Here is a 25,411-nt window from a genome sequence, read left to right on the forward strand (position 1 = left end):
CACTTATTCCAAAATTGACCACATAGTTGGAAGTAAAGCATTCCTCAGCAAATGTAAAAGAACAGAAATTATAACAAACTATCTCTCAGACCACAGTACAATCAAACTATAACTCAGTATTAAGAAACTTACTCAAAACTGCTCAACTATATGGAAACTGAACAACCTCCTCCTGAATGACTACTGGGTACATAACGAAATGAAGGCTGAAATAAAGATGGGTCTTTGAAACCAATGAGAACAAAGATACAACATACCAGAATATTTGGGATACATTTAAAGTAGTGTGTAGAGGGAAATTTATAGCACTAAATGCCCACAAGAGAAAGCAGGAAAGATCGAAAATTGACCCCCTAACATCACAATTAAAAGAACTAGAGAAGCAAGAGCAAACACATTCAAAAGCTAGCAGAAGGCAAGAAATAACTAATATCAGAGCAGAACTGAAGGAGATAGAGACACAAAAAACCCTTCAAAAAATCAGTGAATCCAGGAGCTGATTTTTTGAAAAGATCAACAAAATTGATAGACCTCTAGCAAGACTAATAAAGAAGAAAAGAGAGAAGAATCAAATAGACGCCATAAAAAATGATAAAGGGGATATCACCATTGATCCCACAGAAATACAAACTACCATCAGAGAATTTTATAAACACCTCTATGCAAATAAACTAGAAAACCTAGAAGACATGAATAAATTCCTGGACACATACGCCCTCCCAAGACTAAACCAGGAAGAAGTTGAATCCCTGAATGGACCAATAACAGGCTCTGAAATTGAAGCAATAATTAATAGCCTACCAACCAAAAAAAAGGCCAGAACCAGACGGATTCACAGCCGAATTCTACCAGAGGTACAAGAAGGAGCTGGTACCATTCCTTCTGAAACTATTCCAATCAATAGAAAAAGAGGGAATCCTCCCTAACTCATTTTATGAGGCCAACATCAACCTGATACCAAAGCCTGACAGAGACACAACAAAAAAAGAGAATTTTAGACCAATATCCCTGATGAACATCGACACAGAAATCCTCAATAAAATACTGGCAAACCAAATCCAGCAGCACATCAAAAAGCTTATCCACCATGATCAAGTGGGCTTCGTCCCTGGGATGCATGCAAGGCTGGTTCAACATACGCAAATCAATAAATGTAATCCATCATGTAAACAGAACCAAAGACAAAAACCACATGATTATCTCAATAGATGCAGAAAAGTCCTTTGACAAAATTCAACAGCCCTTCATGCTAAAAACGCTCAATAAATTCGGTATTGATGGAATATATCTCAAAATCATAAGAGCTATTTATGACAAACCCACAGCCAATATCATACTGAATGGGCAAAAACTGGAGGCATTCCCTTTGAAAACTGGCACAAGACAGGGATGCCCTCTCTTACCGCTCCTATTCAACACAGTGTTGGGAGTTCTGACCAGGGCAATCAGGCAGGAGAAAGAAATAAAAGGTATTCAATTAGGAAAAGAGGAAGTCAAATTGTCCTGTTTGCAGATGACATGATTGTATATTTAGAAAACCCTGTCGTCTCAGCCCCAAATCTCCTGAAGCTGATAAACAACTTCAGCAAAGTCTCAGGATACAAAATCAATGTGCAAATACCACAAGCATTCCTATACACCAATAACAAGCCAACAGCCGAATCATGAGAGAACTCCCATTCACAATTGCTTCAAATAGAATAAAATACCTAGGAATCCAACTTACAAGGGATGTAAAGGACCTCTTCAAGGAGAACTACAAACCAGTGCTCAAGGAAATAAAAGAGGACACAAACAAATGGAAGAACATTCCATGCTCATGGATAGGAAGAATCAATATCATGAAAATGGCCATACTGCCCAAGGTAATTTATAGATTCAATGCCATCCCCATTAAGCTACCAATGATTTTCTTCACAGAACTGTTGAAGTTCTGTGAAGAACTTTCAAGTTCATATGGATCCAAAAAAGAGTCCATATTGCCAAGACAATCCTAAGCAAAAAGAACAAAGTTGGAGGCATCACATTTCCTGACTTCAAACTATACTACAAGGCTACAGTAACCAAAACAGCATGGTACTGGTACCAAAACAGAAATATAGACCAATAGAACAGAACAGAGCCCTCAGAGATAATACCACACATCTACAATCATCTAATCTTTGACAAACCTGACAAAAACAAGCAGTGGGGAAAGGATTTCCTATTTAATAAATGGTGCTGGGAAAACTGGCTAGCCATATGTAGAAAGCTGAAACTGGATCTCTTCCTTACACCTTATACAACAATTAATTCAAGATGGATTAGAGACTTAAATGTTAGAGCTAAAGCCATAAAAACCCTAGAAGAAAACCTAAGCAATACCATTGAGGACATAGGCATGTGCAAGGACTTCACGACTAAAACACCAAAAGCAATGGCAACAAATGCCAAAATTGACAAAATGGGATCTAATTAAACTAAAGAGCTTCTGCACAGCAAAAGAAACTACCATCAGAGTGAACAGGCAACCTACAGAATGGGAGAACATTTTTGCAATCTACTCATCTGACAAAGGGCTAATATCCAAAACCTACAAAGAACTCAAACAAATTTACAAGAAAAGAGCAAACAAACCCATCAAAAAGTGGGCAAAGGATATGAACAGACACTTCTCAAAAGAAGACATTTATGCAGCCAATGGACACATGAAAAAATGCTCATCATCACTGGTCATCAGAGAAATGCAAATCAAAACCACGATGAGATACCATCTCACACTAGTTAGAATGACAATAATTAAAAAGTCAGGAAACAACAGGTGCTGGAGAGGATGTGGAGAAATAGGAACACTTTTACACTGTTGGTGGGACTGTAAACTAGTTCAACCATTGTGGAAGACAGTGTGGCGATTCCTCAAGAATCTAGAACTAGAAATACCATTTGACCCAGCCATCCCATTACTGAGTATATACCCAAAGGATTATAAATCAAGCTGCTCTAAAGTCACATGCACACGTATGTTTATTGCGGCACTATTCACAATAGCAAAGACTTGGAACCAACCCAAATGTCCGTCAATGACAGACTGGATTAAGAAAATGCGGCACATATGCACCATGGAATACTATGCAGCCATAAAAAAGGATGCATTCGTGTCCTTTGTGGGGACATGGATGTAGCTGGAAACCATCATTCTCAGCATACTATCACAAGAACAGAAAACCAAACACCGCATGTTCTCACTCATAGGTGGGAACTGAACAATGAGAACACTTGGACACAGGAAGGGGAACATCACACACCGGGGCCTGTCGTGGGGTGAGGGGAGGGATAGCATTAAGAGATATACCTAGTGTAAATGACGAGTTAATGGGTGCAGCACACCAACATGGCACATATATACATAGGTAACAAACCTGCACCTTGTGCACATGTACCCTAGAACTTAAAGTATAATAAAAAAGAAAAAAGTAGCTTAGAAATGACTGTAAACAAACAAAATCCTGATAGGCAGCAACAATAATCCCCAGGGAGGAGTTAGAATCTGAGTTAGTTACCACATTATAATATTCAAAATGTCTAGTTTTTAGTGGAAAATGATGAGGAATGTAAATAAATCAGTAAATTTTTTCCATCCAAAAGAAGAAGAGAAAATAATGGAAACTGTATCCGAGGAAGTCCAGACATTGGATTTGCTAGCCCGAGTTTTAAATCACCATGTTAAATATGCTGAAACAGCTAAATGAAACCAGGAAAACAATGACTCTCCAAGTAGAGAATATCAGTATATAGAGAGAAATGATACAAAGAAACCAAATAGAAATACTAGAAGGAAAAAGTATAATAACTTAAATGAAGTATTCACAAGTAGAGATCAGCAGCAGATTTGAACAGGCAGAAAATTTGAACAGGCAGAACTGGTGAACTTAAAGATAAGTCAGTTGAGATTATCTAGTGTAGGGAGTAGAAAGTCAAAAATCATGAAGATGAACAGAGCCCAAGAGACTTAAGAGGCATGTGGGATGCCATCAAGTGTACCAGCACACATAATACATATTCCAGGAGGAAAGGAGACAGAAAGGGGCAGACAGAATAGCTGAAGAAAAAAATGGCCAAAAAATTCCCAATTTGATGAAAGACAGTAATCAACACATTCAGAAAGCTCATCAGAATCTAAGTAGGAGCAATTCTGAATGCAAACCAAGACACATGATATGGTTTGGGTCTGTGTCCCCCCCAAATCTCACCTTGAACTGTGATAATCCCCACATGTCAAGAGCGAGACCAGGGGAGATAACTGAATCATGGGGGGCAGTTTCCCCCTACTGTTCTCATGATAGTGGGTGAGTTCTCCCGAGATCTGATGGTTTTATAAGGGGCTTTCCTCTTCACTCTATTCTCATTCTCTCTCCTGCTACCCTGTTAAGAGGTACCTACCACCATGATTGTAAGTTTCCTGAGGCCTCCCCAGCCATGCTGAACTGTGAGTCACTTAAACCTCTTTTCTTAATTACTCAGTCTCTGGTATTTCTTCATAGCAGTGTGAGAATGGACTAATACAGCACATAAGGATCACATTATCAAAAGCTAAGGACAAAAAGAATCTTGAGAGCAGCAAGAGAAGTGACTCATTATTTACAAGGTTTCCTCAATAAGATCAACAGCTAGTTTCTCATTAGAAACCATGGGACCAGAAGGCAGTTGAGGAACCATATTTGAAGTGTCTAAAGAAGTAAAAAAGTCAACAAGTAAGTTCTTATTTGGCAAAACTTTCCTTCAAAAATGGAGAAATGAGTACATGCCTGTATTGGTATAACAGTCCAATGTTGTAGATGCATTTCATAGTAAGATGCAGACATTAGTACACATTACTCCTAAACACTTCAGTATGTATATCATTAATTAGAGTTTAATACTTGTTTATGATTGTTTTTCCTTTTGTTGGCATAAAATCTTCACAGTGAAATGCACAAATTTTAGAGTTTTGATAATTGCATGTATGTTAGTAACACACAAACTCTTTTCATTATACGAAGTATTACTATTATCCTTCCAAGTTAGTTGTTTGCCCTCAGATGCAAGTATTGTTTTAATTTTTTCTTTATAGTTTTGTGTTCAAAAAGTAAAGAATTTGAGATATTACCATACTTCTACATTTATACACACACACACACACACACTGAATATATGGCATATGTTTAGTGTATGTACACACACAAAAGCAGAAGCACTGATGTCTGGATCAGAGAAGAGACTTTTTATTCACTCGTGGTTATCTTAGTGTCACTTTCCTGCACTTCTGTTCCCTATGAGGGTGATGATATGAGGGTTAGTGCCACCTGCATATCCTGGGGGATGGGGAGTTGTAATACAGGAGAGGAGCTCCTCCTAAATGAATGAATCTCAGAATTTATATAGGACTCTGTATTAGTCCGTTTTCATGCTGCTGATAAAGACATCCCCAAGACTGGGCAATTTACAAAAGAGAAAGGTTTATTGGACTTACAATTCTATGTGGCTGGGGAGTGCTCACAATCATGGTGGAAGGTGAAAGGCACGTCTCACATGGTGGCAGACAAGAGAAGAGAGAGCTTGTGCAGGGAAACTCCCCTTTTTAGAACCATCAGATCTCAAAAGACTTATTTGCTAACATAGCATGGGAAAGACTTGCCCCCACGATTCAATTACCTCCCACTGGGTTCCTCCCATGACACATGGGAATTGTGGGGAACCATATCAGACTATGTGCATCTCAGTGCTTATATAGGACTGCTTTTGCGTCTGCTCCTCCTCCCCTGTGTAGAGAGGGATATTTACCTTATCTTTCTAATGTAAACAGGACAATGTCTGTTTTTCCATTATCTCGTGAAATTTAAATGATGGAAGATAAACCCATACATCTCCTTGGATGTCTGTCTCTCTGTCTTTAACTTCCAAGACTCATTTGCCATTTACTCATATGTTAATCCAAGTTGCCAGCACTCTTTGCTCAGGAAGCCCTGATCATGCAAAAACATGGATATAATCATGGAACATTGTTTACTGATAAATATTAATTTAACTTGTTGTAGAACTTAATATAATTAGATGCATATTGTGTTCTTTTTGGTACATCTTCCTTTACTCAGCATTATATTTTGGAGATTGATCCACATTGTATTGGTAGTTGATTTTTAGAATCTTCAAAATAGTATGTTTAGTGTTATTTTGCTGAATAATAGTCTATTGCATGAATATTCCATAGTTTATCCATTCTCATATTAATAAATACCTGAGGTATTTCCAGTGTTTTGTCTAGTGTAATAAATCTGTTAGGAACATTCTTAAACAAATCTTTTTATGTTTTTGTATATATTGGGTCAATACCTAGATATAGAATTATTGGATCATAAGGTAGATATATTTTGGTTCTGCAAGAACTTGTCAGTCTTTTTCCCAAAGAAGTTGTATTATTGTTTCAGTTTGCTACAGTTGCCATGACAAAATACCACAGATTGGGTGGCTTAAACAACAGAAATTTATTTTCTCACAGTTCTGATGTCTATAAGTGCAAGATCTCAAGGTGTTGGCAGGTTTGGTTTCTCCTGAGGCCTCTGTCCTTTGCTTACAGGTGGCCGTCTTCTCACTGTGTCTGCATATTCCTAGGGCTTTCCTGAGTATCCAGATTTCCTTCTTTTATTAGGACACTAGTCACATTGTATTAGGGCCCACCCTCATGGCCTCATTTTAATGTAATCACCTCTTTAAAGGCCGTGTCTCCAAATATAGTCACATTTGGAGGTTAAGGCTTCAACAGAAGAATTTAGGGTTGGGGAGCACAGTTCGGCCCATAACAAGCAAGCTATAAACCGTACAGTGACATCTGGAGATTTTGTTTGCTCCGTATCCTCATCAATATTTAGTAATGTTAATGTTATTCATTCTGGCCATTCTGTTGGGTTTTGCAATTAAAATGAGTTCTCTTAGTGGTATTCTAATAAATAATTATTTAATACTTTTTTTTTTTTTTAAATGACTCAGGGTCTCTGTTGTCCAGGTTGGGGTGCAGTAACGCCATCTTGGCTCTCTGCTGACTCAACCTCCCAGGTCCAAGTGATCCTCCCATCTCAGTTTCCTGAGTAGCTAGGACTACAGGCACACATTGCCATGCCTGGCTAATTTTTTGTATTTTTAGTAGAGATGGGGTTTTGCCATGTTGCTCAGGCTGGTCTTGAACTCCAGGGCTCAAGTGATTCACCTGCTTCAGCCTCCCAAAGTGCTGGGATTACAGAATAATTATTTAATTCTGAGATGGTTTGAGGTTAGAAAACTTGGTCCTTTTTTCCTCAAAAACTGTAACTAGATAATTGAAGGATTAGAAAAAAATTAAAAATCGATGTCGGAGCCTCCTTGAACCCTTCTGTTACACACCCATTCCCCTCTTACCCCCTTCCGCTGCTTGGCAGTCACAGACTGCACCCACTTATGTTTGAGTGATGACTGCTGTACACCCATGGAGCTGTCATCTTTGCCTCCAGTGCCACAGGTCTTTGCGTAAGCATATGTTTTCATTTCTGTAGGGTTCTATAGTAAGCATGCGCCTTTCCCCATCTTACCTCCAGTTGCTACTCTCCAAAGGCAAACAGATCTAACTCTTTTAGCTTTGTCTTCTACTGGTTGTCTTTATATTTTTAAAAATAACTTGTGTATATGATTTTTTTTCCCCAGTGACTCAGTGTATCCTGTAATTTAAATACAGGAATATTTTGGAAATAATGAAGAATAAATAGTCCTTTTATGAAACTTTATATAAAAACCTTTTATATTCCAATTATTTCCGTTTTTTGCTTTTTTAAAATGTTAAGTTGGTGTTTTGTGGAGATGTAGTTTTCTACCCTCCCTTTACCTAGAATATAAGTTTTTTTCCTGTTTTATGTATTAGAGTTCCTCATAGTATTAAACAAATGGAACTTTTAGTTAATCGCCTTCCTTCTTAGGTTGTCCACAAATATTGTGAAACCTCTGCTTTAACCCATTTGTTTTTATGCCCTGGAGGAGAATTAAACATCAATTTCAATTCAACACACATTTACTTTCCTGTCTGTAATATAAACTTTTTATTTTAGAGATTAAGGTATGGAGAGAATGAATACATGAGGAATCATGATTAGTTCTACTTAGGATCATTGTAATTTTGTTTCATAATTTATGATCAAATGAAAACTACTCTAAAATGCATTTTGCCTAACAAAAAGTGATTCTATTTTATTCCCCATTACTGGATCTACTTTAATTAGTTTTTAAAGAAGTAGGACCCTTATTTCTCATGTCTTGAAACGCTTAGACCTAAGTTCAACATGTTTCATGAGCATATTTTATTTCAGAAAATTTGAAAAATGCCTTATTATAAATCCTCCAGATTTCTCAGTAACAAAGTTTGGAAAATGCTGCATTCAGAAAGCTTGTTTCTTACATACTAGAACTGAACATCTAGTCATAAGAAATGAAATGTGTTGTGGGCAATTGAACACTGAAGTTTCATATGGCTCAACACAAAGTTACTGTGCACAGGTGTTTCTATAATTGTGATGTATTGGGGGAGATTCAGTGTTCAATGGTCCTCAAACCCACACTTCCACCTGTGTGGTATAGTGGTCACTGGGCTGTGTTATAAAACATGTAAAGTGTATAGCATAGCAGTTTCTTCACAGAAGGAAAAAAATCTCAAACCAGTATGCATATCGTTTGTTGTTTTACATAGACACAAATTTTGGGGAAGGAGACTTTTTTTCTTCTTTGTGAAAAATATTAAAATAAAAGTTTCATTAAACATGAATATTTTTTCCAGTGAATTATCTCTAATAATGTATTCTGTTACTACTTAGTAACTAATTTGACTGAGGGATTATTATATTACTAACCACCTACCCACCCTGGTCTTCTCAGGAACATCTAACCTAATGTCAGAGAGGTGTAACACAATGTACCGCTGTGGTATGTGTACTATGACACATACTGATTGTTTGCATCCCCTCTGAGTGCATAATTGAAGACTTAGCCCCAGGGTGATGATATTTAGAGATGGGGCATTTGGGAGGTAATGAGGTTTAGAGGAGGTCACGAGAGTGGGGCCCTCATGATGGGATTAGTGCCCTTCTAAGACGAGACATAATGAGCTTGCTTCCTCTTTTCCACCATATGAGGTAGCTGTCCACATGCTAGGAGGAGGGCCTTCACCAGGAATTGAATCACTTGCCTCTTGATCTTGGACTTTTCAGCCTCAAGAACTGTGAGAAATAAATGTCTCTTGTTTCAGGCAACCTACACTGTGGTATTTTGTTATAACAGCCTGAGTTGATTGGTGCAGTATCTTAGATTACATGGGAATGTCATGATGTGTTAAAGTCACTTTTAAACATTTTGGAAGAGAGTAAGGCCACAGCAGGTTGCAGAGATTGTTTCATACTGGTGTAAATCTCGAGATGTCACTAGCACTCTTCAGGCTGCCTTGGAGTTCAGAAGGCAAGTGGGTATATTCAGTGTCTTTTATGAGACTACTATAAATGCCAAGGTAATAAAGGCCAGAGGTGACAGGATAAAGAATAATAATTCCTGAGTTCAAATCCTGGCTCTACCATTTTTAATCTCTGTGACTACTGAAAATTTATGTAAATTGTGTGCACCTCAGTTCTTTCATCTGTGAAAAAGATAGTAAATACCTGCTTTCTTTACCACATAGGGTGGTTCTTAGGTTTCAGAGAGGTATTCGTTCAAGTGTTTTATTAATACTGGGAGTTTCTTAAGCCGAAGTTGTTTTTTATTTCTACTAAGTCCATTGTTACTGGTCACATGATACAAAAGTAGATTTTTTTCAGGAATGTTTGATTCTTTTATCAATTTTTATACATAAAAATATTTTGCTGTATGCAATTTTAACTGTCACTAATTTTATTTTTTATTTTTCTATTATTCCTTATGAACTGACAAAAGATCATAATTTGTGTTTATTTCTTAGGAAATCCAGTCAGATAAAATAAATCTCCCTGTGTCTTAAGATCTTTTTAAAAAGTAAATATTATCCTCAGCACCCAAAATTGTGGGTTCAGTTACTGGCTTATTACTATTTTTGTGAACATTTATGTTCAGAGCTTCAGATACAGAATATATGGAAAGTACTACTACCTAAGTGTAATTTCACACTTTTGTTTATTCCGCAAGCCTGTGGAATAGTACCTTAAGAGTATATAAACCATGCCTTTTCCAAAATATACTTCATGGAGTAATGTTATTTTTCGCCTTCATAAAACTTATATTTAATGTAACGACGTTTGTATCTTCTGAAAGTGAATGTTTTTGAGCAAAGTGAAAAGCTATATTTTACTCTGATTTTTTTTTCCACTAGCATTAGTGTGGTTGGTAACATGAGTAGAGAGAGACCTATTTTTATATACGATAGGTTCAGATATCTTATATATATAGGTTCACTGCTTTCTTAAAAATAAAAATAAGCTTTATATTTTGGAGCAGTTATAAGTTTACAGTAAAACTTAGTTGAAAGTACAGAGATTTCCTGTATACCCTCTATCTCTACACACGCAAAACATCCCCCATCAACATTTTACATTACGATCGATGAATTTACATTAATACTACTGTCACCCAAAGTCCACAGTTTACATTAGGGTTCATCCTTGGTGTTGTACATTCTATGGATTTTGTCTGATATAATAACATGAATACACCATTGTGTTTTATCATACACAATAGTTTTGCTTCCCTAAAAATTCCTATGCTCTACTTGTTCATCCCTCTCTCCCCACCAGTGCCTGGCAATCACTAATCTTTTTAATGTCTACATAGTTTGCCTTTTCCAAAGGCAAAATATATAGTTGGAATCATACAATATGTAACCTTTTCAGATTGGATTCTCTCACTTATATTGTAATATGCATTTAAGTTGTCTCCATGTCTTTTCATAGCTTGTTAGCTCATTTGGATTTTAGCACTGAATACTATTCCTTTGCCTGGATGTACCACAGTTTATTTATCCACTCACCTACTGAAAGACATTTTGAGCACTTTCTAGTTTTGGCAATGATGAATAAAGCTGCTGTATCCATGTAAAGGCTTTTGTGTGGACATCTTTTCAGCTTTTTTGCGTAAATATCAAGGAGTGTGATTGCTGGATTGTTTGGTAAGAGTATGTTTACTTTAGTAAGAAACTGCAGAGTTGCCTTTCAGAGTGGCTGTACCATTTTGCATTCCTGTCAGCAATGAATGAGAGTTCCTGTCACTTTATATCCTTGTCTGTATATGAAGTTATCAAGTTTTTGGACTTTGTCCATTCTAATAAATGTGTTATAGTATATCATTTGTTTTAGTTAGCAATTCCCTAATGACATGGTCTTGAGCATGTTTTTATATGTTTATTTGGCATCTGTGTATCTTTTTGGGTGAGGTGTCTGTTCAGGTCTTCAGTCCATTTTTTAAAAATTGGACTGTTTGTTTTCTTATTGTTGAATTTTAGGAACTCTTTGTATATTTTGGATAACAGTCCTTTATCAGATATGTCTTTTGCAAATATTTTCTCCCTGTCTGTGGCTTGTCTTCTGATTCTTTTGACCTTGTCTTTTGCATAGCAAAAGTTTTAAATTTTAATGAAGTCCAACCTATCAATTATTTCTTCCACAGATCATGTCTTTTGTATTGTATCTAAAAGTTGCCATAGTCAAGGTCATCTAGATTCCTATGTTAACCTCTAAAAGTTTTATAGTTTTGTGTTTTTCATTGAGGTCTGTGACCCATTTTGAGTTAATTTTTGTGAAGGTTGTAAGGTCTGTGTCTAGATTTATTTATTATTTTTATTTTTATTTTTTGAGACAGAGTCTTGCTTTGTCACCCAGGCTGGAGTGCAGTGGCACGATCTCAGCTCAGTGCAGCCTCCACCTCCTGGGTTCAAGCTATTCTGCCTCAGCCTCCTGAGTAGCAGGGATAACAGGTGCGCACCACCACGCCCAGCTAAGTTTTTGGTATTTTTAGTAGAGACAGGGTTTTACCATGTTGGTCAGGCTGGTCTCGAACTCCTGACCTAGTAATCTGCCTGCCTCAGCCTCCCAAAGTTCTGGGATTACAGGTGTGAGCCACTGTTCCTGGCCTGTGAGTCTTCGTTTGTTCCAGCATCATTTGTTGAAAGACTATCTTTTCTCCATCGTATTGTCTTGGCTGTTTTGTGAAAGCAGTTGGCTGTATTTATGAGAGTCTGTTTCTGGGCTTTCTCTTCTGTTCCATTGATGTTTTTCTCTGTTATTTCACAAATACTACACTGTCTTGATATGTGTAGCTTTACAGTAAGTCTTAATTATGGGAAACTTTAAACATACATAAAAGTATGACTGACAGTTCAACGAATCCCTATGTATACATCACGTAGCTGCACTGTTCATCAGCTCATGGCTGCTCTTGTTTTGCTACCCTACCCCATTCCAAGATTTCATGTAAGATTTTAGATATCATATAATTTCATTTCTTTTTTTTTTTTTTTACACAAAGACGATTATTTAAGACCTTTATTAACAGGTACTTGCAGTTTGTTGACTTTTTTGAAAAAATCAAGTTGTAAACTTTTATTACAAATTAAAAACGAAGTTCTTAAAAATCTCAACTTGACCAGATATGAAATTATTTAAAAACCCTTTAAAGGCGTATTGAGAAAAACCAGGCTTTTAAGCACGTTTATTATTACCAAAAAGAGACGTCTTTAGGTAAAAATAATAAAAACCCCATGCTGCATAGATAATGCAGATAGTTCTCTTTATCTGGTCAATGGGCACAAAGCAAGCACTTAAGGTCTTCAGCTCGAATCTTTTGTTCATTTCTTATTGCTGGAATTTCATATTTCTTCTTGTTGGATGACTAAACCGGATGATGGTAGAGATGGTAAGCCGGCATTTACTCAGCCCCGCCCTGCTCAGCCTCGGGAGCGGACGAATTCTCAGCTGGTGGATCGGCTGCTTTTGTCTCTTTGCCATCTTGTGGTTTAGGGTTTTCTGGGCGTCTGCGTGGGTCATTGAAGTTGCGGCGGTACCGACGTTGAGGTGGCTGCTGACCTTGGGTCTCATCTCCTTGATTTTCTTTATCTTCTTCGTTGCCGTCCTCTCTAGGCTGTCTTTGGCGAGGAGGGCCCCTGCGGAATCGTGGTCTATATCCCCGATACATATTCTGCCTCACTGGTCTGCCTTGTTCTCCTGCACCCTGGTTGTCAGCACCCTCCGTCACTTCTCCCTGCACAGGAGGGTTGGAATACTGTGGTCGACGCCCATAGGGTCTCCGCATGTAGTAAGGTGGGAACCTTCACCTGCAGTAGGGCCGGTGTTGTTGGGCCTGGACTTCGGGAGCACACTCCGATCGCTCGTTCTTTTCCCCACTCTCACTATTCTGGTAATTTTGCTGGTAATTGCATGGAGGACCCCTACGAGGTGGATAGCGTCTATAATGGTTACGGTCTGCTGCATATTTACTGCCTTGAACTGGAACACCACCAGGACCTGTAACATTTGCTGCCTCCGCACCCTTTTCTCCTTCAACAACATCAAACTCCACAGTCTCTCCATCTCCTACACTGCGAAGTTACTTCCTGGGGTTATTCTTCTTTATGGCAGTCTGGTGTACAAATACATCTTCCTTGGTGTCATTCCTGTTGATGAAACCATATCCGTTCCTTACATTCAACCATTTTACTGTTCCCAAAACCTTCCTTGCGATGACCTTCTTGTTCCGGCAGGCGCCGCCCTTGTGAGGCCTCCCGGGCCACAGCTCCCTGCGCCGCTGCCGGTGTTGCCAGGCTTAGTGTCGGCGGCGCTGAGGGCGGGGCCGGCGGGCGGCTGCTGGCAGGGCCGGCAGGGCGGTGGGGCTGTTCAGGGCTCTCTGGGGTCCGCTCTCCGCTCCCGCTACCGATCGAACTCATATAATTTCATTTCTATCAAGAGTGTATTTATAAAACATTATCTTTACTTTAAAGAAACCGCAAAGCCTTCTCCAGTATAAATTGGTCCCCATTTAAAAAAAAATTTTTTTTGGTCCAGCTTAAATGTATATTTTTAAAGAAACATTAAAAAAGTATTCTATGGTAGTATTTCATACGTGTACATCTTTTAAACATGGAAAAATAAAACATTCTTTTATAAATAGAACATTTTGTACTCATTTTATGAAATAGTTTTATCACATGTATTTTGGAGATATTTTGAGAACTCCTTTTTGAGTTGTTTTCATTTAATAGTTTTCCATTGGAAAGCATCTTTACTTCCGTCTGGATTTTTGTAGATACACATTACCGTGGAATACGGATACAGTGCTGTTATAGAAATATGTTTCAGACTTTGAGTACTCATTCACATATTAGCATAGTTACTTATAATTATTTTGTAAGGAAGATTTGTCATTTCTCCCTCATTTTTTTATTTATTAGTTATTTTAACTGCCTTAGCTCTAGAACCGGTCATGTTTCCATGTTAAAGAGCATGTTTTATGCTTTAGAAGTAATGTTTTCTGTCTTAGATTTCGGTCAAATGGTTCTGTCTTTTTGTAATAGTAATACCAGTATTATATTGGTGCAAAGTTGGCATTACTTAATGACTGTATAGGAAAACTGAAACCACAATATAAAACATTTTAATTAGTACCAATTAGAAACCCCGTGTGTGATAATGCCTCATTTCTGTAGGCTCAATAGAAACAACATGTGTAATAATTGATTTTTTAAAATCTTTTCAAGCATTTGTAAAACACATTTTTCTTGCCCCTTGGCAATGGAAGATATAATTTTTACTGTTTTAAAATTATGTCTTTTGTTGTCTGTGTAACAAGAAATCAGAATATCAAGATAGTTGAAATGTTATGCATAATATACTAAAAATAAGGGCTTTGTACATAAAATAATATCTAAAAGCTTCATAACAGCCATGTTAGCTACATAAGGGGTTTTTCTACTTTGTTTCAAATTCATAGATATATTAATTGAAACTGCCTAGTATCAATCTCTAGTTAATAAATATATTTGGGTGGGGCGCAGTGGCTCGCACCTGTAATCCCAGCACTTTGGGAGGCCGAGGTGGGCGGATCACGAGGTCAGGAGATCGGGACCATCCTGGCTAACACGGTGAAACCCCGTCTCTACTAAAAATACAAAAAATTAACCGGACGTGGTGGCGGGCGCCTGTAGTCCCAGCTACTCGGGAGGCTGAGGCAGGAGAATGGCATGAACTCGGGAGCTTGCAGTGAGCTGAGATTGCACCACGGCACTCCAGCCTGGGCATCAGAGCGACACTCTGTCTCAAAGAAAAAACAATTATATATATATATATGTGTGTGTGTATATATATATGTGTATATATATATTTGAGGATATAGAATAAGCTCAGAAGATTAAGCAGTTCTAAAAACAGTATATTTCTAAAAACTGCTTTCAAGTACAAATGGAGGGAATGTTAAAATTCTATTTTATGTATATGAAGTATGGTTAGTATTCCAAGTGGAATAAGTGGAAACTTACTATAAAGTAGATTTCAGTCTTTCAAATTCATTTATTTTTACTCTTAAGCAGACTAAACATTTTCCTTAATATATCTGGTTTGTCTTATTTAACTATTTTGTTTCTGGATAAGGAGAAAGTAAAATTCATTTCATCATATAGTTAACATGTTAAATAAGAATGATTACTTTTGAAACCATTCACAGTCGTCTCAGATATAAACTTCGACTCCTCTACTTAACTTACTGAAGTATCTGGGCTATTATCTCTAACAGAGCACAAATCTTCCTCTATCTGATATGTCAAAAGTATCACAAAGGTAAAATCAGTTAAGTTGAAATTTTTAAAATATTACTGAATTTAAAGAACTCTGTAAGTGGTCACTGAAAGTCTACCGCTTTATATAAACACAATATAAAAATATATCTGAGTTTTCTGAAAAATTATATTGTGTTGCATTATCTGCCGTAAAGCTTGATCTTACCACTCAATTCCTTGAACATATTAATCGTAGTTGTTTTATAGTCTCTCTTAGTTTGAGCTACTGTAACAAAAATATCCTAGATTGGATGAGTTAAACAATAAACATTTATTTCTCACAGTTCTGGAGACTGGGAGTATGGGATCAAGGCTCTGACAGATTTGATGTCTGGTGAGGGTCTACTTCTTGGTTCATAGATAGATGACTTGTCTTCTTCACATGATGGAAAAAAAGGCCAGAAAGCTCTCTGAGGTTCATTTTGTGATGGCACTAGTTCCATTTATGAGTGTTCCGTCTTTATGACCTAATCACCTTTCAAAGGCCCCATCTCCTATCTTGGATACTAGGGGATAGTATCCTAGTCCTATCCCCATCACACTGGGGATTAGGATTTCTTTCTTTTTTTCTTTTCTTTTTATTTTTGGAGATAGAGTCTCGCTCTGTCGCCCAGGCTGGAGTGCAATGGTGCAATCTTGGCTCACTGCAACCTCCGCCTCCCAGGTTCAAGTGATTCTTCTGCCTCAGCCTCTGGAGTAGCTGGGATTACAGGTGTGCGCCACCATGCATGGCTAATTTTTGTATTTTTAGTAGAGATGGGGTTTCACCATGTTGACCAGGCTTGTCTCGAACTTCTGACCTCAGGTGATCTGCCCACCTTGGCCTCCCGAAGTGCTGGGATTACAGGTGTGAGCCCCTGTGCCTGGCCCAGGATTTCATTATATGAATTTGTGGGAGGACAGAACCGTTCAGTTCATAATATAGTTCACTTAAAATTACGTCTGCCAAAGTCATTTCTAGATTCCCTATTTTTCTTTTTTTTTTTCCCTCTTGGTTTATATTTACGTTTTTATCTTTTTTTCTTGTATGTAATAAAGACGTTTTATTGAAGTAGAAATATATATTGCAGACTGGGCGCGGTGCCTCACACCGGTAATCCCAGCACTTTGGGAAGATGAGGTGGGCGGATCAGCTGAGGTTGGGAGTTCGAGACCAGCCTGACCAACGTGGAGAAACTCCGTCTCTACTAAAAATACAAAATTAGCTAGCTGGGCGTGGTGGTGCATGTCTGTAACCCTGGCTACTCAGGAGGCTGAGGCAGGAGAATTGCTTGAACCCAGGAGGTGGAGGTTGCAGTGAGCTGAGATTGTGCCATTGCATTCCAGCCTGGGTAATAAGAGTGAAACATATACTGCAAATGACTTTATACATTTTCATAAACTGAATACACCTATGTACCAAATACCTAAATTGAGAAACAGTAATTATCAGTATACTTCATAAGCCCCCCTCTTGATACCCTTCACTTAATAATCTTTTCCTCCCCGAAAGAAACAGTATCCTTACCCTTAGTAAAACCACCATTTCCTTTCTGATAAATTGTTGGACTACTTTGAAGCTTTGGATGATGGATTTTGTTCTACCTGTGGTTCTAGGGAAGGGATTCAACAATCTTGAGTTCACTTACTCACCTCAATTGTGGATTGAGATGATTTAAGCTGGGCTTTAATCTGACCATCATTACTCCCCAAGATATAGATTTTATCTTTTAAACCAAAGGCTAGAAGAGTTAGCAGGGTTATAATTTTTGGTGGATCCTGGCCTCTGCCTTTTGCTACTGCATTTTTGTGAATCTGCTGAAAGCTCTACTCAGCTTTTAGGCCTCTCAGCTTCCTCTTGTCTAATTAACACTTTTTAAAAATTTTTTTGGAAAAGCAATTCCAAATGCCAATCGGAATTCTAGGTTTCTACATTTACATCTTCTGGGCCTTGTTTGCATAATTCATCACTGTTCTTTTAGCCCTCCAGTGCCTTCAAACAGGTTTCTTAACTTTCCCCAGCTTTTCTAGTTCTCACTGACAGCTGGTTGTTCTGAGTTGTCTGTTTAGCCATTCTTAGAAATATTGCCTGTTTTAAAAAAGTCTTCTCTAAAGGCTTACTTAAAATGACGTCTTTTATCACTGTGATCTGTAGCTCCTTTTAAGCATCCATAACTAGCATTGATTGAAGTTGTTTCAGTGTAATGAGTTTCCCAAACAATACATTATGGTTCAAAATGAAGCAGTTGTGTAAGAGCCTCATAATACATTCGTAAATCCTCAAGTATGAGGCAACTTCTTTCTGAGGGATAATTTTAGGGGGGAAACTTTTTTTCTTATTTGGCATCTAGGGATATTGAATTTGAGGCATAGTAATAGTTTCAATTACATAGCTTCTAGAAAGATAGTTTCTTAATAATAGAAGCAGTGGCAATAGCCACTATTTGTGTACTTTAATTTGTATCAGGCACTGAGTGTTTGTATAATGTTCAATAAACTGATTCAATCTTTATAAACACTTTAATGATATAGATACTGCTTTTATAGATGAGTAAACCAAGGCAAGGAAAAAAACCAAGACAAGGAAAGGTTGAGTGATTTGTCACGGTCATAGAGCCAGCACTTATATTGAACTGGTGTGTCCAGATATACCCATATGCTGTGTGTGTATCTAGCATCCATTCTGTTTGGACTAATGTCTGTTCTGATTCATTAAAAACCTGAGACACATAGTCCACAGTAACACAGATTCAAATATGTTGTTGGAGATTCATTCTCATCCTCCAAGAAAGCCTCATCTCCTTCATTTCATTAACCTCATAAAAACGTCCACCCTTCACTTGTCCATTTTTTCTCTGCTTGGTTCCAACTTAGAGAATTATGCGGTTGGTACATGCTTATAGCTAGTAACCAGGAGAGCCGGATCTAAGAAGCTGCGTCATGATGTTCTCATGGCAGTGGAACCAAACTGAAATTTCATAAAAAGTATAAGAGAATTTCTTCTGAGGGGAATGTTTTTAAATGATAATTGACATGAACTATTTTAGCTATAAGCAACATGTTCTTCATGTTTGTTAGCTCATAATCCCATTATAAAAACTTTGTTATTTCAAATAATCCCTTTTATTTTAGGAAATTACAATTTCTGTAATATTGTATGTTAATTTGTAGTTTTGTTAGTAGCAATATAAGATCATTGAATCGTGTGGAAAAGATCCGAATGAAAATTACTCTTTTGAAATCTTTATTATTAATATTTTATTAATGTTTGCATAATTTTTATTTTATTTTATTTGAGACGGAGTCTTGCTCTGTCATCCAGTCTGGAGTGCAGTGGTGTGATCTTGGCTCACTACAACCTCTGTGTCCTGGGTTCAAGCGATTCTCCTGCCTCAGCCTCCCAAGTATCTTGGACTACAGGCATGAGCCACCACGCCTGGCTAATTTTTGTATTTTAAGTAGAGATGGGGTTTCACCATGTTGGCCAGGTTGGTCTCGAACTCCTGACCTCAGGTGATCTGCCTGCCTTGGCCTCCCAAAGTGCTGGGATTATAGGTGTGAGCCACCATGCCTGGCTGCATAATTTTTTAAAACTATAAAAAAATTTATCAGTAGGAAGCAGTTGCATCAATTATGAACCATATATGTTATGAAACATTACTAAATTTTAATAAGATAATGATTCATCGACCTTTAATTATAGTCATTACAAATGCCATCCTTTGAATTGAATACATATTGAAGAAATACAGTAATGCAAGTAATCCTCTGTAAAGTGTTCATATTTTTGTAAATGCATATTCAAATCAAACCATATAAAAATATGTTTCTTATGGAAGTGAACTCAAAAACCTATATGATGGTATGTTCATAGATGACACTATAGAAACATTTACATGAGTCTTTAAAAATTTTTTTAAAATAATTTTATTATTATTTTTTAAGTTACAGGGTACATGTGCAGGATGTGCAGGTTTATTACATAGGTAAACGTGTGCCATGGTGGTTTGCTGCACCTATCAATACATCACCCAGGTATTAAGCTCAGCATCCTTTAGCTCTTTTCCCTAATGCTCTCCCTACTAACCCTCCCCTGACAGGCCCCAGTAAGTGTTGTTCCCCTCCCTGTGTCCATGTGTTCACATTGTTCAGTTCTCACTTATAAGTGAGAACATGTGGTGTTTGGTTTTTTGTTCCTGCATTAGTTTGCTGAGAATAATGGCTTCCAGCTTCATCCATGTCCCTGCAAAGGACATGATCTCATTCCTTTTTGTAGCTGCATAGTATTCCATGGTGTATATGCACCACATTTTCTTTATGTAGTCTATCATTGATGAGCATTTGGGTAGATTCTGTGTCTTTGCTATTGTGGATAGTGCTGTAATGAACATATGCGTGCATGTATCTTTATAATGGAATGATTTATATTCTTTTGGGTATATACCCAATAATGGGATTGCTGGGTCACATGGTATTTCCGGTTCTAAATCTTTGAGGAATCAGCACATTGTCTTCAACAATGATTGTACTAATTTACGTTCCCACCAACAGCGTAAAAGCATTCCTATTTCTCCACAGCCTTGCCAGCATCTGTTGTTTGTTGAGTGTTTAGTAATTGCCATTCTGAGTGGTATGAAATGGTATCTCATTGTGGTTTTGATTTGCATTTCTCTAATGATCAGCGATGTTGAGCTACTTTTCATGTGTTTGTTGGCCGCATGTATGTCTTTTTTGAGAAGTGTCTGTTCTTATCATTTGCCCACTTTTTAATGGGGTTGTTTGTTTCTTGTAAATTTGCTTAAGTTTCTTGTAGATTCTGGATATTAGCCCTTTGTCAGATGGACAGATTGCAAAAATTTTCTCCCATTCTGTAGGTTGTCTGTTTGCTCTGATGATAGTTTTGTTTGCTGTGCAGAAGCTCTTTAGTTTAATTAGATCCCATTTGTCAATTTTTCTTCTGTTGCAGTTGCTTTTGGCGATTTCATCATAAAGTCTTTGCCCATGCCGATGTCCTGAATGGTATTACCTAGATTCTATTCTAGGGTTTTTATAGTTTTGGGTTTTATATTTAAGTCTTTAATCCATCTTGAGTTAATTTTTGTATAATGTATAAGGAAGGGATCCAGTTTCAATTTTTCACATATGGCTAGCGAGTTCTCCTAGTACCACTTGTTTTTTTTTTTTTTTTTTTTTTTTTCGAGATGGAGTCTCGCTCTGTCGCCCAGGATGGAGTGCAGTGGCCAGATCTCGGCTCACTGCAAGCTCCACCTCCCGGGTTCACGCCATTCTCCTGCCTCAGCCTCCTGAGTAGCTGGGACTACAGGCGCCCGCCACCTCGCCCGGCTAGTTTTTTGTATTTTTTAGTAGAGATGGGGTTTCACCGTGTTAGCCAGGATGGTCTCGATCTCCTGACCTCGTGATCCACCCGTCTCGGCCTCCCAAAGTGCTGGGATTACAGGCTTGAGCCACCGCGCCCGGCCTACCACTTGTTAAATAGGGAATCCTTTCCCCATTGCCTGTTTTTGTCAGATTTGTTGAAGATCAGATGGTTGTAGAAGTGTGGTTTTATTTCTGAGTTCTTTATTCTGTTCCATTGGTCTATGTGACTGTTTTTGTACCAGTACCATGCTGTTTTGGTTACTGTGGCCTTGTAGTATAGTCTGAAGTCACGTAGCGTGAGATGCCTCCAGCTTTGTTCTTTTTGCTTAGGATTGCCTTGGCTATGTGAGCTGCTTTTGGTTCCATATGAATTTTAAAATAGTTTTTTTCTAGTTCTGTGAAGAATGTCAATGGTAGTTTAATGGGAATAGCGTTGAATCTATAAATTGCTTTGGGCAGTATGGCCATTTTCATGATATTGATACTTCCTATCCATGAGCATGGAATATTTTTCCATCTGCTTGTGTTCTCTTTGGTTTCCTTGAGCAGTGGTTTGTAGTTTTACTATTATAATATACTGCCATAATCTTAAACATTTGTACAGCAAAATAAGCAATGCATATGTATCTTTCATTAAAATAATGTAATTGAACTCTTATAAAGTATGTTAATTAACAGTGAGGAAGAAATAGAATGAGTAAATAGTTATAAAATGCAGCTTTTTATGTACATTTTGATGATTTTGTTAGTAATAGTGCTATGTCTGTTAATACAGCACTTTCATTATGTATCACTTTCAGGTAGAGTTTGAACATTTGTTTAATTAACCATGACTTAAGATTGTAGGTGAGTGCTTATGCTTAGACCATTTAATTATTTGTGTTTTGTTGGTTTACTAATGTACTTAACAGAACTGCTTTAGCCTGGAGCTCTGTAAAGGAACAGTCACTCAAGTCCAGCTTTGATATAAAAGTTTATCTCACTTATAGGCCTTTTATTAAGCACTAAAAGACAACTAGTTTTGTTTGTTTTGAATTCTGCATTCAAAGGAAGGTGATAATGTTATGATTTCCAGTTTAATTTTGAAGATGAGTACTAGTACAGATACTTTTGTTTTCAAAGGGTATAAATTTTGTGAATTTTCTCTGAGTGATTTTATAAGATTTTTTTGTCTTTGCTAGTATTATTTCTGTTCTGGGAGACCTAAAAGTTGTACTTTTGATGAAAGGTGTTTTCCAGTAATATTTATGTCAAGATTTAAGGAAAGATTGTGTAAAATCTGTAGGCACGTAGCAAAGGAAAAATACTTAAGTGATATTAACCTTAAACATTTTAGATAATTTTCTTTGTTGTTATGTTTAACAATGCATAAATATGACAAATTGCTTTTAAGTGACTGATTTGTATCTCCTTAGTTTTATTCAATTAAATGTTTTTTAAAAGATAATTTAGATTCACATGAAATTGTAAGACATAATTGAGAGAGATCTTGTATAACCTTTACTCAATTTTCCCCAATGGTAATATCTTGCAAAACTCTAATACAGTATTACAACCAGGATATTGACATTGATACAGTCAAAACTGAGAACATTTCTATCACAGGGAGTCTTCATGTTGCCGTTTTATAGCCAAACCGACTTTCTTCCAGATGCTTAACCCTACTCCCAACCCTTAACCCCTGGCAAACACTAATCTTTCTGTTTCCATAATTTTGTTATTTCGAGAATGTTATATAAATGGAATTATATGGTGTATAACCTTCGTTTTAGATTATCCATTTTGTCATTCTATAATGTCCTTCTCTGTTGTAATGTTCTTTGCTCTGAAGTGTACTTTATCTCATATTAATATAGTCATTGTGCTTTCCCTTGATTAATATTAGCATGTTATATATTTTTTCAACCTTTTACTTTTAACCTGCCTTTATCTTTATGTTTATAGTGAATTTCTTATAGGCAGCATATCGTTGAGTCATGGGTGTTTTAATCTACTTTGACAGCCTTTGTCTTTTAATTGGCATACTGATTTACATTTAATCTATTTATTTTTAAGGCTTAAGCTTCCCATTTAATTTTTTGTTTTTTGTTCTCTCTAGTCTTCATTTCTCTTATTGTGGGTTATTTCAACATTTTTTAGAATTCCATCTTCGCTTATCTACTGTTAATTTGAATATATCTCTTTTTTTATTAATTAAAACCTATATTTTTTGAAATTGTTTAGAGACAGGATCTCACTCTGTCACGCAGGCTGGAGCACAGTGCCTTGATCATGGCTCTTTGAAGCCTCAAACTCTTGGGCTCCAGCGATCCTCCCACCTCAGCCTCCTGAGCAGCTAAGACTATGGGTACATACCCCCATGAATGGCTGAGTTTTTAAAAATTTTTTTATTTGTAGTAGAAGCAAGGTTTTGCTCTGTTGCCCAGTCTGGTCTAGAACTCCTGGCCTTAAGTAATCTTTCTACCTTGGCCTTAAGTAATCTTTCTACCAAAGCACGAATATATCTCTGTGTATAGCTTTTTTAGTGGTGGCTATAGGTATTATATTATACATGCATAACTTATCTTACCATCACAGTCTACTGGTGTCCTCATGTTACACTTCAGGGGGCAAACTTTTTAACCACTTACCTCCCTTTCATCTCTTTTTTCTCTTCACTTTATGAATAGTTTTGTTAGGTATGTCCTTTACATGCATTTAGAACCATATCAGTGTTATAACTTTTCTTCAACCATCGAATATAATTTAAAAGACTCAGAGGAGAAGGAAAAACTGTTATATTTACTCATATTTTTCCTTGCCATATTCTTTCTTTCTTCTTGATGTTTGAAGATTCCATCTTTTATCATTTCCTTTCTGTCTAAAGAGCTTCCTTTAGCCATTCTTTCAGGATAGGTCTGCTGATGACAAATACTCTAGTTCTCCTTTATCTGAAAATGTTTTGATTTTCTCCCCCTACATTCTTGAAATATATTTTTGCTAGATATAAGATTCTCTGTTGATAGTTCCTCTCCATCAGTTGGTCTACTGTGTTCTGTCCTCCATGGTTTTTGATGAGAAATCTGCTGTCATTAGACTTGGTTTTTCTGTTACTGGTAAGGTTTCATTTCTCCTATGCTGCTTTCAAGATTTGTTTTTTCTTTGTCTTTAGTTTTCAGAGGTTTTGGATTTATTTGGGTTCAATCCGGTTTAGGGTTTACTCAGCTTCCTCAATTTGTAGTTTTATTTGCCAAATTGAAAAAGTTTGCAGTCATTGTTTCTTTGAGTTCTCTTTCAGCTCTTGCCTCTGTCTCCTCTCCTTCCAGGATTGATTAATAGACGAAAGGAATGTTAGGTCTTTTATTGTGGTTTCACCGGTCCCTGAGACTCTGTTTTTTAGTTTTGATTTTTTTTGTCCCTAGTCTATTTTATCTTTGTTGTTCAGATTGGGTAAATCTTGTTGTTCTGTGTTCCAGTTTACTGATTATTTCTTTTGTCCCACTCCTCTGCTTTTGATCCCATTCATTAAGTTTTCAGTTTTGGTTCTGGTATTTGCCAGTCGTAACATTTTTTATTTGGTCTCTTTATCTTCTATTTCTTTCTTTAGACTTTATAATTTTTTTTTTTTTTTGAGACAGAGTCTCGCTCTGTTGCCCAGGCTGGAGTGCAGTGGCGTGATCTGTACTCACTGCAACCTCTGCCTCCCAGGGTTCAAGTGATTCTTCAGCCTCAGTCTCCTGAGTAGCTGGGATTACAGTCATCCACCACCATGCCTGGCTAATTTTTGTATTTTTAGTAGAGATGGGGTTTCACTATGTTGGCCAGGCTGGTCTCTAACCCCTGACCTCAGGTGATCTGCCCGCCTTGGCCTCCCAGAGTGCTGGGATGACAGGCGTGGGCCACGGCGCCCAATCTAGACTTTATAATTCTTTGCTAAAACCTTCTATTTCTGTATTTGTTACCAGGATGTTCTCAATTGCTCATTGAAGCATCTTTTAATGATTTTTAAAAAAATAATCAGATCATTCCAATATCTCTGTTATCTTGGTGTTGGCATCTGCTAGTTATCTATTTTTATTCAGTTTGAGATCTTCCTGCCTCTTAGAATGATGAGTGATTTTTTAATTGAAACTTGGACATTTTGGATACTTTGAGACTGGATTTTATTTAAACCTTCAGGTTAACTGGCTTTGTTTGATACCACTCTAGCAAGGAAGGGTGGTGGAAAGAGAGGGGTGCTGTCTCATTACTGCCGCATCATAGCAG

At 37.2% G+C, this 25,411-nt stretch overlaps 1 protein-coding gene and 1 pseudogene across 5 annotated transcripts in view; one reads left to right on the forward strand and one right to left on the reverse strand.

The window, feature by feature from the left end:
• The window catches only part of AP3B1 (adaptor related protein complex 3 subunit beta 1), a 306,137-nt gene that overhangs the window by 100,389 nt on the left and 180,337 nt on the right, over positions 1-25,411 (forward strand). The window lies entirely within an intron of this gene.
• On the reverse strand, positions 12,802-23,760 carry LOC119618336 (Y-box-binding protein 1 pseudogene; annotated as a pseudogene).

The sequence above is a fragment of the Chlorocebus sabaeus genome, chromosome 4 (genome assembly GCF_047675955.1).
Source record: "Chlorocebus sabaeus isolate Y175 chromosome 4, mChlSab1.0.hap1, whole genome shotgun sequence".
NCBI classification, from domain to species: domain Eukaryota; kingdom Metazoa; phylum Chordata; class Mammalia; order Primates; family Cercopithecidae; genus Chlorocebus; species Chlorocebus sabaeus.